This window comes from Triturus cristatus, chromosome 12 (assembly GCF_964204655.1).
Source record: "Triturus cristatus chromosome 12, aTriCri1.1, whole genome shotgun sequence".
Classification (NCBI taxonomy): Eukaryota; Metazoa; Chordata; class Amphibia; order Caudata; family Salamandridae; genus Triturus; species Triturus cristatus.
Genome location: NC_140595.1, coordinates 217,792,434 through 217,804,439, shown reverse-complemented (window position 1 = coordinate 217,804,439; position 12,006 = coordinate 217,792,434). Strand labels below are relative to the sequence as shown.

Sequence of the window (12,006 nt, the reverse complement as noted above, 5' to 3'; positions counted from 1 at the left end):
TGCATAAACAGAGTGCAGGAGAGGTGCCTCATGGGAAAGAGCTTGTGCAGTGCATGAGATTGCTTTTCTTGACTGACTTGAAACTTCACGATCGCAGGCAGTATATTTTCTTATCTCCCAAAGATCCTGCTGCCAGATCCCAGAGGTCAACCTCCTTTTTAAAGGTGGGACCAAGACTCATGCTGTGCTTTTCATAGGGCTTGCCCGTTATTTGTGCCCGTTAGAGGTGCCCTGAGAGGTCGCCAATCCTGAGTCAGCTTCCTCTCAGGTAAACTTGAAGGGGCACGTCAGACTTGTTTCACGTGTCTCCAGCCTAGACAGATATATCCTTCTATATTCAGGTTTAATGAAAGTACGTGTGAAAAAGGCACATACGGTGCATGGCTATGTGTAGAGCGTGTTGAAAGCGTAAAATGGCTAGGGGACAAAAGGCCTACAGTGCCACTTAACTAAAAGCCTGATTCACATTTCCTGTTCCCCTTCCCCAGCAGCCCCGACAACTCCTAATGAGCTGAGGTGAGTACAAAAGAAATTTGCATATTCCCAGACATACACATGTGAACAGTCCACCTTTTTGTACCTTGAGCAGAGACTTTGAAATGTTGGCCTGTTTTGCCCACCGGCCTGGTTCTCGCCCTCTTTCTTAGAGCCTGAAAATACCTTTCAGGTCCTCACCCTCGCAATGACAGGGTCTTTGATGTGGCGCCACTTACCCTAGAGAGCTATATTGTCACTTACTCTGGTTTCTCTTCAAAACGAAAATATCTTTCGCCTTTTACTAAAGATTTCCGTGGAGAGGAACATTTAAGAGTTTATTCAATTTTTTTAAGCCTTGCCACAGGTGAGGCTGTTTATCATTTGTTTAAAAGAAAAGCATTAGAAGTTGGGGAATATCCAGCAATTGTCTGCTGCTTTTTTGGGGGACATGAGTTTGGTGTTTTATTACTGAGCTCTCTGCTTGCTCATTTGCATAAACAGAGTGCAGGAGAGGTGCCTCATGGGAAAGAGCTTGTGCAGTGCATGAGATTGCTTTTCTTGACTGACTTGAAACTACACGATCGCAGGCAGTATATTTTCTTATCTCCCAAAGATCCTGCTGCCAGATCCCAGAGGTCACCCTCCTTTTTAAAGGTGGGACCAAGACTCATGCTGTGCTTTTCATAGGGCTTGCCCGTTATTTGTGCCCGTTGGAGGTGCCCTGAGAGGTCGCCAATCCTGAGTCCGCTTCCTCTCAGGTAGACTTGAAGGGGCACGTCAGACTTGTTTCACGTGTCTCCAGCCTAGACAGATATATCCTTCTATATTCAGGTTTAATGAAAGTACGTGTGAAAAAGGCACATACGGTGCATGGCTATGTGTAGAGCGTGTTGAAAGCGTAAAATGGCTAGGGGACAAAAGGCCTACAGTGCCACTTAACTAAAAGCCTGATTCACATTTCCTGTTCCCCTTCCCCAGCAGCCCCGACAACTCCTAATGAGCTGAGGTGAGTACAAAAGAAATTTGCATATTCCCAGACATACACATGTGAACAGTCCACCTTTTTGTACCTTGAGCAGAGACTTTGAAATGTTGGCCTGTTTTGCCCACCGGCCTGGTTCTCGCCCTCTTTCTTAGAGCCTGAAAATACCTTTCAGGTCCTCACCCTCGCAATGACAGGGTCTTTGATGTGCCGCCACTTACCCTAGAGAGCTATATTGTCGCTTACTCTGGTTTCTCTTCAAAACGAAAAAATCTTTCGCCTTTTACTAAAGATTTCCGTGGAGAGGAACATTTAAGAGTTTATTCAATTTTTTTAAGCCTTGACACAGGTGAGGCTGTTTATCATTTGTTTAAAAGAAAAGCATTAGAAGTTGGGGAATATCCAGCAATTGTCTGCTGCTTTTTTGGGGGACATGAGTTTGGTGTTTTATTCCTGAGCTCTCTGCTTGCTCATTTGCATAAACAGAGTGCAGGAGAGGTGCCTCATGGGAAAGAGCTTGTGCAGTGCATGAGATTGCTTTTCTTGACTGACTTGAAACTACACGATCGCAGGCAGTATATTTTCTTATCTCCCAAAGATCCTGCTGCCAGATCCCAGAGGTCACCCTCCTTTTTAAAGGTGGGACCAAGACTCATGCTGTGCTTTTCATAGGGCTTGCCCGTTATTTGTGCCCGTTGGAGGTGCCCTGAGAGGTCGCCAATCCTGAGTCCGCTTCCTCTCAGGTAGACTTGAAGGGGCACGTCAGACTTGTTTCACGTGTCTCCAGCCTAGACAGATATATCCTTCTATATTCAGGTTTAATGAAAGTACGTGTGAAAAAGGCACATACGGTGCATGGCTATGTGTAGAGCACAGTGGTGGCTCTGAGCATATCGATTGGAGGGATGGTGTTGAAAGCGTAAAATGGCTAGGGGACAAAAGGCCTACAGTGCCACTTAACTAAAAGCCTGATTCACATTTCCTGTTCCCCTTCCCCAGCAGCCCCGACAACTCCTAATGAGCTGAGGTGAGTACAAAAGAAATTTGCATATTCCCAGACATACACATGTGAACAGTCCACCTTTTTGTACCTTGAGCAGAGACTTTGAAATGTTGGCCTGTTTTGCCGACCGGCCTGGTTCTCGCCCTCTTTCTTAGAGCCTGAAAATACCTTTCAGGTCCTCACCCTCGCAATGACAGGGTCTTTGATGTGCCGCCACTTACCCTAGAGAGCTATATTGTCACTTACTCTGGTTTCTCTTCAAAACGAAAAAATCTTTCGCCTTTTACTAAAGATTTCCGTGGAGAGGAACATTTAAGAGTTTATTCAATTTTTATAATCCTTGCCACAGGTGAGGCTGTTTATCATTTGTTTAAAAGAAATGCATTAGAAGTTGGGGAATATCCAGCAATTGTCTGCTGCTTTTTTTGGGGGACATGAGTTTGGTGTTTTATTCCTGAGCTCTCTGCTTGCTCATTTGCATAAACAGAGTGCAGGAGAGGTGCCTCATGGGAAAGAGCTTGTGCAGTGCATGAGATTGCTTTTCTTGACTGACTTGAAACTACACGATCGCAGGCAGTATATTTTCTTATCTCCCAAAGATCCTGCTGCCAGATCCCAGAGGTCACCCTCCTTTTTAAAGGTGGGACCAAGACTCATGCTGTGCTTTTCATAGGGCTTGCCCGTTATTTGTGCCGGTTAGAGGTGCCCTGAGAGGTCGCCAATCCTGAGTCAGCTTCCTCTCAGGTAGACTTGAAGGGGCACGTCAGACTTGTTTCACGTGTCTCCAGCCTAGACAGATATATCCTTCTATATTCAGGTTTAATGAAAGTACGTGTGAAAAAGGCACATACGGTGCATGGCTATGTGTAGAGCGTGTTGAAAGCGTAAAATGGCTAGGGGACAAAAGGCCTACAGTGCCACTTAACTAAAAGCCTGATTCACATTTCCTGTTCCCCTTCCCCAGCAGCCCCGACAACTCCTAATGAGCTGAGGTGAGTACAAAAGAAATTTGCATATTCCCAGACATACACATGTGAACAGTCCACCTTTTTGTACCTTGAGCAGAGACTTTGAAATGTTGGCCTGTTTTGCCCACCGGCCTGGTTCTCGCCCTCTTTCTTAGAGCCTGAAAATACCTTTCAGGTCCTCACCCTCGCAATGACAGGGTCTTTGATGTGCCGCCACTTACCCTAGAGAGCTATATTGTCACTTACTCTGGTTTCTCTTCAAAACGAAAAATTTTTTCGCCTTTTACTAAAGATTTCCGTGGAGAGGAACATTTAAGAGTTTATTCAATTTTTTTAAGCCTTGCCACAGGTGAGGCTGTTTATCATTTGTTTAAAAGAAAAGCATTAGAAGTTGGGGAATATCCAGCAATTGTCTGCTGCTTTTTTGGGGGACATGAGTTTGGTGTTTTATTCCTGAGCTCTCTGCTTGCTCATTTGCATAAACAGAGTGCAGGAGAGGTGCCTCATGGGAAAGAGCTTGTGCAGTGCATGAGATTGCTTTTCTTGACTGACTTGAAACTACACGATCGCAGGCAGTATATTTTCTTATCTCCCAAAGATCCTGCTGCCAGATCCCAGAGGTCACCCTCCTTTTTAAAGGTGGGACCAAGACTCATGCTGTGCTTTTCATAGGGCTTGCCGTTATTTGTGCCCGTTGGAGGTGCCCTGAGAGGTCGCCAATCCTGAGTCCGCTTCCTCTCAGGTAGACTTGAAGGGGCACGTCAGACTTGTTTCACGTGTCTCCAGCCTAGACAGATATATCCTTCTATATTCAGGTTTAATGAAAGTACGTGTGAAAAAGACACATACGGTGCATGGCTATGTGTAGAGCGTGTTGAAAGCGTAAAATGGCTAGGGGACAAAAGGCCTACAGTGCCACTTAACTAAAAGCCTGATTCACATTTCCTGTTCCCCTTCCCCAGCAGCCCCGACAACTCCTAATGAGCTGAGGTGAGTACAAAAGAAATTTGCATATTCCCAGACATACACATGTGAACAGTCCACCTTTTTGTACCTTGAGCAGAGACTTTGAAATGTTGGCCTGTTTTGCCCACCGGCCTGGTTCTCGCCCTCTTTCTTAGAGCCTGAAAATACCTTTCAGGTCCTCACCCTCGCAATGACAGGGTCTTTGATGTGCCGCCACTTACCCTAGAGAGCTATATTGTCACTTATTCTGGTTTCTCTTCAAAACGAAAAAATCTTTCGCCTTTTACTAAAGATTTCCGTGGAGAGGAACATTTAAGAGTTTATTCAATTTTTTTAAGCCTTGCCACAGGTGAGGCTGTTTATCATTTGTTTAAAAGAAAAGCATTATAAGTTGGGGAATATCCAGCAATTGTCTGCTGCTTTTTTTGGGGGACATGAGTTTGGTGTTTTATTCCTGAGCTCTCTGCTTGCTCATTTGCATAAACAGAGTGCAGGAGAGGTGCCTCATGGGAAAGAGCTTGTGCAGTGCATGAGATTGCTTTTCTTGACTGACTTGAAACTTCACGATCGCAGGCAGTATATTTTCTTATCTCCCAAAGATCCTGCTGCCAGATCCCAGAGGTCACCCTCCTTTTTAAAGGTGGGACCAAGACTCATGCTGTGCTTTTCATAGGGCTTGCCCGTTATTTGTGCCCGTTAGAGGTGCCCTGAGAGGTCGCCAATCCTGAGTCAGCTTCCTCTCAGGTAGACTTGAAGGGGCACGTCAGACTTGTTTCACGTGTCTCCAGCCTAGACAGATATATCCTTCTATATTCAGGTTTAATGAAAGTACGTGTGAAAAAGGCACATACGGTGCATGGCTATGTGTAGAGCGTGTTGAAAGCGTAAAATGGCTAGGGGACAAAAGGCCTACAGTGCCACTTAACTAAAAGCCTGATTCACATTTCCTGTTCCCCTTCCCCAGCAGCCCCGACAACTCCTAATGAGCTGAGGTGAGTACAAAAGAAATTTGCATATTCCCAGACATACACATGTGAACAGTCCACCTTTTTGTACCTTGAGCAGAGACTTTGAAATGTTGGCCTGTTTTGCCCACCGGCCTGGTTCTCGCCCTCTTTCTTAGAGCCTGAAAATACCTTTCAGGTCCTCACCCTCGCAATGACAGGGTCTTTGATGTGCCGCCACTTACCCTAGAGAGCTATATTGTCACTTACTCTGGTTTCTCTTCAAAACGAAAAAATCTTTCGCCTTTTACTAAAGATTTCCGTGGAGAGGAACATTTAAGAGTTTATTCAATTTTTTTAAGCCTTGCCACAGGTGAGGCTGTTTATCATTTGTTTAAAAGAAAAGCATTACAAGTTGGGGAATATCCAGCAATTGTCTGCTGCTTTTTTGGGGGACATGAGTTTGGTGTTTTATTCCTGAGCTCTCTGCTTGCTCATTTGCATAAACAGAGTGCAGGAGAGGTGCCTCATGGGAAAGAGCTTGTGCAGTGCATGAGATTGCTTTTCTTGACTGACTTGAAACTTCACGATCGCAGGCAGTATATTTTCTTATCTCCCAAAGATCCTGCTGCCAGATCCCAGAGGTCAACCTCCTTTTTAAAGGTGGGACCAAGACTCATGCTGTGCTTTTCATAGGGCTTGCCCGTTATTTGTGCCCGTTAGAGGTGCCCTGAGAGGTCGCCAATCCTGAGTCAGCTTCCTCTCAGGTAAACTTGAAGGGGCACGTCAGACTTGTTTCACGTGTCTCCAGCCTAGACAGATATATCCTTCTATATTCAGGTTTAATGAAAGTACGTGTGAAAAAGGCACATACGGTGCATGGCTATGTGTAGAGCGTGTTGAAAGCGTAAAATGGCTAGGGGACAAAAGGCCTACAGTGCCACTTAACTAAAAGCCTGATTCACATTTCCTGTTCCCCTTCCCCAGCAGCCCCGACAACTCCTAATGAGCTGAGGTGAGTACAAAAGAAATTTGCATATTCCCAGACATACACATGTGAACAGTCCACCTTTTTGTACCTTGAGCAGAGACTTTGAAATGTTGGCCTGTTTTGCCCACCGGCCTGGTTCTCGCCCTCTTTCTTAGAGCCTGGAAATACCTTTCAGGTCCTCACCCTCGCAATGACAGGGTCTTTGATGTGGCGCCACTTACCCTAGAGAGCTATATTGTCACTTACTCTGGTTTCTCTTCAAAACGAAAATATCTTTCGCCTTTTACTAAAGATTTCCGTGGAGAGGAACATTTAAGAGTTTATTCAATTTTTTTAAGCCTTGCCACAGGTGAGGCTGTTTATCATTTGTTTAAAAGAAAAGCATTAGAAGTTGGGGAATATCCAGCAATTGTCTGCTGCTTTTTTGGGGGACATGAGTTTGGTGTTTTATTACTGAGCTCTCTGCTTGCTCATTTGCATAAACAGAGTGCAGGAGAGGTGCCTCATGGGAAAGAGCTTGTGCAGTGCATGAGATTGCTTTTCTTGACTGACTTGAAACTACACGATCGCAGGCAGTATATTTTCTTATCTCCCAAAGATCCTGCTGCCAGATCCCAGAGGTCACCCTCCTTTTTAAAGGTGGGACCAAGACTCATGCTGTGCTTTTCATAGGGCTTGCCCGTTATTTGTGCCCGTTGGAGGTGCCCTGAGAGGTCGCCAATCCTGAGTCCGCTTCCTCTCAGGTAGACTTGAAGGGGCACGTCAGACTTGTTTCACGTGTCTCCAGCCTAGACAGATATATCCTTCTATATTCAGGTTTAATGAAAGTACGTGTGAAAAAGGCACATACGGTGCATGGCTATGTGTAGAGCGTGTTGAAAGCGTAAAATGGCTAGGGGACAAAAGGCCTACAGTGCCACTTAACTAAAAGCCTGATTCACATTTCCTGTTCCCCTTCCCCAGCAGCCCCGACAACTCCTAATGAGCTGAGGTGAGTACAAAAGAAATTTGCATATTCCCAGACATACACATGTGAACAGTCCACCTTTTTGTACCTTGAGCAGAGACTTTGAAATGTTGGCCTGTTTTGCCCACCGGCCTGGTTCTCGCCCTCTTTCTTAGAGCCTGAAAATACCTTTCAGGTCCTCACCCTCGCAATGACAGGGTCTTTGATGTGCCGCCACTTACCCTAGAGAGCTATATTGTCACTTACTCTGGTTTCTCTTCAAAACGAAAATTTTTTTCGCCTTTTACTAAAGATTTCCGTGGAGAGGAACATTTAAGAGTTTATTCAATTTTTTTAAGCCTTGCCACAGGTGAGGCTGTTTATCATTTGTTTAAAAGAAAAGCATTAGAAGTTGGGGAATATCCAGCAATTGTCTGCTGCTTTTTTGGGGGACATGAGTTTGGTGTTTTATTCCTGAGCTCTCTGCTTGCTCATTTGCATAAACAGAGTGCAGGAGAGGTGCCTCATGGGAAAGAGCTTGTGCAGTGCATGAGATTGCTTTTCTTGACTGACTTGAAACTACACGATCGCAGGCAGTATATTTTCTTATCTCCCAAAGATCCTGCTGCCAGATCCCAGAGGTCACCCTCCTTTTTAAAGGTGGGACCAAGACTCATGCTGTGCTTTTCATAGGGCTTGCCGTTATTTGTGCCCGTTGGAGGTGCCCTGAGAGGTCGCCAATCCTGAGTCCGCTTCCTCTCAGGTAGACTTGAAGGGGCACGTCAGACTTGTTTCACGTGTCTCCAGCCTAGACAGATATATCCTTCTATATTCAGGTTTAATGAAAGTACGTGTGAAAAAGGCACATACGGTGCATGGCTATGTGTAGAGCGTGTTGAAAGCGTAAAATGGCTAGGGGACAAAAGGCCTACAGTGCCACTTAACTAAAAGCCTGATTCACATTTCCTGTTCCCCTTCCCCAGCAGCCCCGACAACTCCTAATGAGCTGAGGTGAGTACAAAAGAAATTTGCATATTCCCAGACATACACATGTGAACAGTCCACCTTTTTGTACCTTGAGCAGAGACTTTGAAATGTTGGCCTGTTTTGCCCACCGGCCTGGTTCTCGCCCTCTTTCTTAGAGCCTGAAAATACCTTTCAGGTCCTCACCCTCGCAATGACAGGGTCTTTGATGTGCCGCCACTTACCCTAGAGAGCTATATTGTCACTTATTCTGGTTTCTCTTCAAAACGAAAAAATCTTTCGCCTTTTACTAAAGATTTCCGTGGAGAGGAACATTTAAGAGTTTATTCAATTTTTTTAAGCCTTGCCACAGGTGAGGCTGTTTATCATTTGTTTAAAAGAAAAGCATTACAAGTTGGGGAATATCCAGCAATTGTCTGCTGCTTTTTTTGGGGGACATGAGTTTGGTGTTTTATTCCTGAGCTCTCTGCTTGCTCATTTGCATAAACAGAGTGCAGGAGAGGTGCCTCATGGGAAAGAGCTTGTGCAGTGCATGAGATTGCTTTTCTTGACTGACTTGAAACTTCACGATCGCAGGCAGTATATTTTCTTATCTCCCAAAGATCCTGCTGCCAGATCCCAGAGGTCACCCTCCTTTTTAAAGGTGGGACCAAGACTCATGCTGTGCTTTTCATAGGGCTTGCCCGTTATTTGTGCCCGTTAGAGGTGCCCTGAGAGGTCGCCAATCCTGAGTCAGCTTCCTCTCAGGTAGACTTGAAGGGGCACGTCAGACTTGTTTCACATGTCTCCAGCCTAGACAGATATATCCTTCTATATTCAGGTTTAATGAAAGTACGTGTGAAAAAGGCACATACGGTGCATGGCTATGTGTAGAGCACAGTGGTGGCTCTGAGCATATCGATTGGAGGGATGGTGTTGAAAGCGTAAAATGGCTAGGGGACAAAAGGCCTACAGTGCCACTTAACTAAAAGCCTGATTCACATTTCCTGTTCCCCTTCCCCAGCAGCCCCGACAACTCCTAATGAGCTGAGGTGAGTACAAAAGAAATTTGCATATTCCCAGACATACACATGTGAACAGTCCACCTTTTTGTACCTTGAGCAGAGACTTTGAAATGTTGGCCTGTTTTGCCCACCGGCCTGGTTCTCGCCCTCTTTCTTAGAGCCTGAAAATACCTTTCAGGTCCTCACCCTCGCAATGACAGGGTCTTTGATGTGCCGCCACTTACCCTAGAGAGCTATATTGTCACTTACTCTGGTTTCTCTTCAAAGCGAAAAAATCTTTCGCCTTTTACTAAAGATTTCCGTGGAGAGGAACATTTAAGAGTTTATTCAATTTTTTTAATCCTTGCCACAGGTGAGGCTGTTTATCATTTGTTTAAAAGAAAAGCATTAGAAGTTGGGGAATATCCAGCAATTGTCTGCTGCTTTTTTGGGGGACATGAGTTTGGTGTTTTATTCCTGAGCTCTCTGCTTGCTCATTTGCATAAACAGAGTGCAGGAGAGGTGCCTCATGGGAAAGAGCTTGTGCAGTGCATGAGATTGCTTTTCTTGACTGACTTGAAACTACACGATCGCAGGCAGTATATTTTCTTATCTCCCAAAGATCCTGCTGCCAGATCCCAGAGGTCACCCTCCTTTTTAAAGGTGGGACCAAGACTCATGCTGTGCTTTTCATAGGGCTTGCCCGTTATTTGTGCCCGTTGGAGGTGCCCTGAGAGGTCGCCAATCCTGAGTCCGCTTCCTCTCAGGTAGACTTGAAGGGGCACGTCAGACTTGTTTCACGTGTCTCCAGCCTAGACAGATATATCCTTCTATATTCAGGTTTAATGAAAGTACGTGTGAAAAAGGCACATACGGTGCATGGCTATGTGTAGAGCGTGTTGAAAGCGTAAAATGGCTAGGGGACAAAAGGCCTACAGTGCCACTTAACTAAAAGCCTGATTCACATTTCCTGTTCCCCTTCCCCAGCAGCCCCGACAACTCCTAATGAGCTGAGGTGAGTACAAAAGAAATTTGCATATTCCCAGACATACACATGTGAACAGTCCACCTTTTTGTACCTTGAGCAGAGACTTTGAAATGTTGGCCTGTTTTGCCCACCGGCCTGGTTCTCGCCCTCTTTCTTAGAGCCTGAAAATACCTTTCAGGTCCTCACCCTCGCAATGACAGGGTCTTTGATGTGCCGCCACTTACCCTAGAGAGCTATATTGTCACTTACTCTGGTTTCTCTTCAAAACGAAAATTTTTTTCGCCTTTTACTAAAGATTTCCGTGGAGAGGAACATTTAAGAGTTTATTCAATTTTTTTAAGCCTTGCCACAGGTGAGGCTGTTTATCATTTGTTTAAAAGAAAAGCATTAGAAGTTGGGGAATATCCAGCAATTGTCTGCTGCTTTTTTGGGGGACATGAGTTTGGTGTTTTATTCCTGAGCTCTCTGCTTGCTCATTTGCATAAACAGAGTGCAGGAGAGGTGCCTCATGGGAAAGAGCTTGTGCAGTGCATGAGATTGCTTTTCTTGACTGACTTGAAACTACACGATCGCAGGCAGTATATTTTCTTATCTCCCAAAGATCCTGCTGCCAGATCCCAGAGGTCACCCTCCTTTTTAAAGGTGGGACCAAGACTCATGCTGTGCTTTTCATAGGGCTTGCCCGTTATTTGTGCCCGTTATTTGTGCCCGTTCGAGGTGCCCTGAGAGGTCGCCAATCCTGAGTCAGCTTCCTCTCAGGTAGACTTGAAGGGGCACGTCAGACTTGTTTCACGTGTCTCCAGCCTAGACAGATATATCCTTCTATATTCAGGTTTAATGAAAGTACGTGTGAAAAAGGCACATACGGTGCATGGCTATGTGTAGAGCGTGTTGAAAGCGTAAAATGGCTAGGGGACAAAAGGCCTACAGTGCCACTTAACTAAAAGCCTGATTCACATTTCCTGTTCCCCTTCCCCAGCAGCCCCGACAACTCCTAATGAGCTGAGGTGAGTACAAAAGAAATTTGCATATTCCCAGACATACACATGTGAACAGTCCACCTTTTTGTACCTTGAGCAGAGACTTTGAAATGTTGGCCTGTTTTGCCCACCGGCCTGGTTCTCGCCCTCTTTCTTAGAGCCTGAAAATACCTTTCAGGTCCTCACCCTCGCAATGACAGGGTCTTTGATGTGCCGCCACTTACCCTAGAGAGCTATATTGTCACTTACTCTGGTTTCTCTTCAAAACGAAAAAATCTTTCGCCTTTTACTAAAGATTTCCGTGGAGAGGAACATTTAAGAGTTTATTCAATTTTTTTAAGCCTTGCCACAGGTGAGGCTGTTTATCATTTGTTTAAAAGAAAAGCATTACAAGTTGGGGAATATCCAGCAATTGTCTGCTGCTTTTTTGGGGGACATGAGTTTGGTGTTTTATTCCTGAGCTCTCTGCTTGCTCATTTGCATAAACAGAGTGCAGGAGAGGTGCCTCATGGGAAAGAGCTTGTGCAGTGCATGAGATTGCTTTTCTTGACTGACTTGAAACTTCACGATCGCAGGCAGTATATTTTCTTATCTCCCAAAGATCCTGCTGCCAGATCCCAGAGGTCACCCTCCTTTTTAAAGGTGGGACCAAGACTCATGCTGTGCTTTTCATAGGGCTTGCCCGTTATTTGTGCCCGTTAGAGGTGCCCTGAGAGGTCGCCAATCCTGAGTCAGCTTCCTCTCAGGTAAACTTGAAGGGGCACGTCAGACTTGTTTCACGTGTCTCCAGCCTA

The 12,006-nt window shown here is 45.3% G+C and overlaps 12 non-coding genes across 12 annotated transcripts; all 12 read left to right on the top strand.

Annotated features, from left to right (window-relative positions):
* The first annotated feature begins 734 nt into the window (after positions 1-734).
* LOC146774330 (U5 spliceosomal RNA) lies at positions 735-849 on the top strand. Its single transcript, XR_014974172.1, has one exon. It is a non-coding gene; the product is annotated as a U5 spliceosomal RNA (small nuclear RNA).
* An 852-nt stretch (positions 850-1,701) lies between these two features.
* Positions 1,702-1,816, top strand: LOC146774329 (U5 spliceosomal RNA). Its single transcript, XR_014973633.1, has one exon. It is a non-coding gene; the product is annotated as a U5 spliceosomal RNA (small nuclear RNA).
* An 888-nt stretch (positions 1,817-2,704) lies between these two features.
* LOC146774328 (U5 spliceosomal RNA) lies at positions 2,705-2,819 on the top strand. The gene has a single exon (XR_014974274.1). It is a non-coding gene; the product is annotated as a U5 spliceosomal RNA (small nuclear RNA).
* An 853-nt stretch (positions 2,820-3,672) lies between these two features.
* LOC146774327 (U5 spliceosomal RNA) lies at positions 3,673-3,787 on the top strand. The gene has a single exon (XR_014974641.1). It is a non-coding gene; the product is annotated as a U5 spliceosomal RNA (small nuclear RNA).
* Positions 3,788-4,638: 851 nt separating this feature from the next.
* LOC146774326 (U5 spliceosomal RNA) lies at positions 4,639-4,753 on the top strand. The gene has a single exon (XR_014973871.1). It is a non-coding gene; the product is annotated as a U5 spliceosomal RNA (small nuclear RNA).
* An 853-nt stretch (positions 4,754-5,606) lies between these two features.
* Positions 5,607-5,721, top strand: LOC146774325 (U5 spliceosomal RNA). Its single transcript, XR_014972696.1, has one exon. It is a non-coding gene; the product is annotated as a U5 spliceosomal RNA (small nuclear RNA).
* Positions 5,722-6,573: 852 nt separating this feature from the next.
* On the top strand, positions 6,574-6,688 carry LOC146774324 (U5 spliceosomal RNA). Its single transcript, XR_014974171.1, has one exon. It is a non-coding gene; the product is annotated as a U5 spliceosomal RNA (small nuclear RNA).
* An 852-nt stretch (positions 6,689-7,540) lies between these two features.
* On the top strand, positions 7,541-7,655 carry LOC146774323 (U5 spliceosomal RNA). The gene has a single exon (XR_014974803.1). It is a non-coding gene; the product is annotated as a U5 spliceosomal RNA (small nuclear RNA).
* Positions 7,656-8,506: 851 nt separating this feature from the next.
* LOC146774322 (U5 spliceosomal RNA) lies at positions 8,507-8,621 on the top strand. The gene has a single exon (XR_014973869.1). It is a non-coding gene; the product is annotated as a U5 spliceosomal RNA (small nuclear RNA).
* An 889-nt stretch (positions 8,622-9,510) lies between these two features.
* LOC146774321 (U5 spliceosomal RNA) lies at positions 9,511-9,625 on the top strand. The gene has a single exon (XR_014974370.1). It is a non-coding gene; the product is annotated as a U5 spliceosomal RNA (small nuclear RNA).
* An 852-nt stretch (positions 9,626-10,477) lies between these two features.
* Positions 10,478-10,592, top strand: LOC146774320 (U5 spliceosomal RNA). Its single transcript, XR_014974802.1, has one exon. It is a non-coding gene; the product is annotated as a U5 spliceosomal RNA (small nuclear RNA).
* Positions 10,593-11,457: 865 nt separating this feature from the next.
* Positions 11,458-11,572, top strand: LOC146774319 (U5 spliceosomal RNA). Its single transcript, XR_014972695.1, has one exon. It is a non-coding gene; the product is annotated as a U5 spliceosomal RNA (small nuclear RNA).
* The last annotated feature ends 434 nt before the right edge of the window (positions 11,573-12,006 follow it).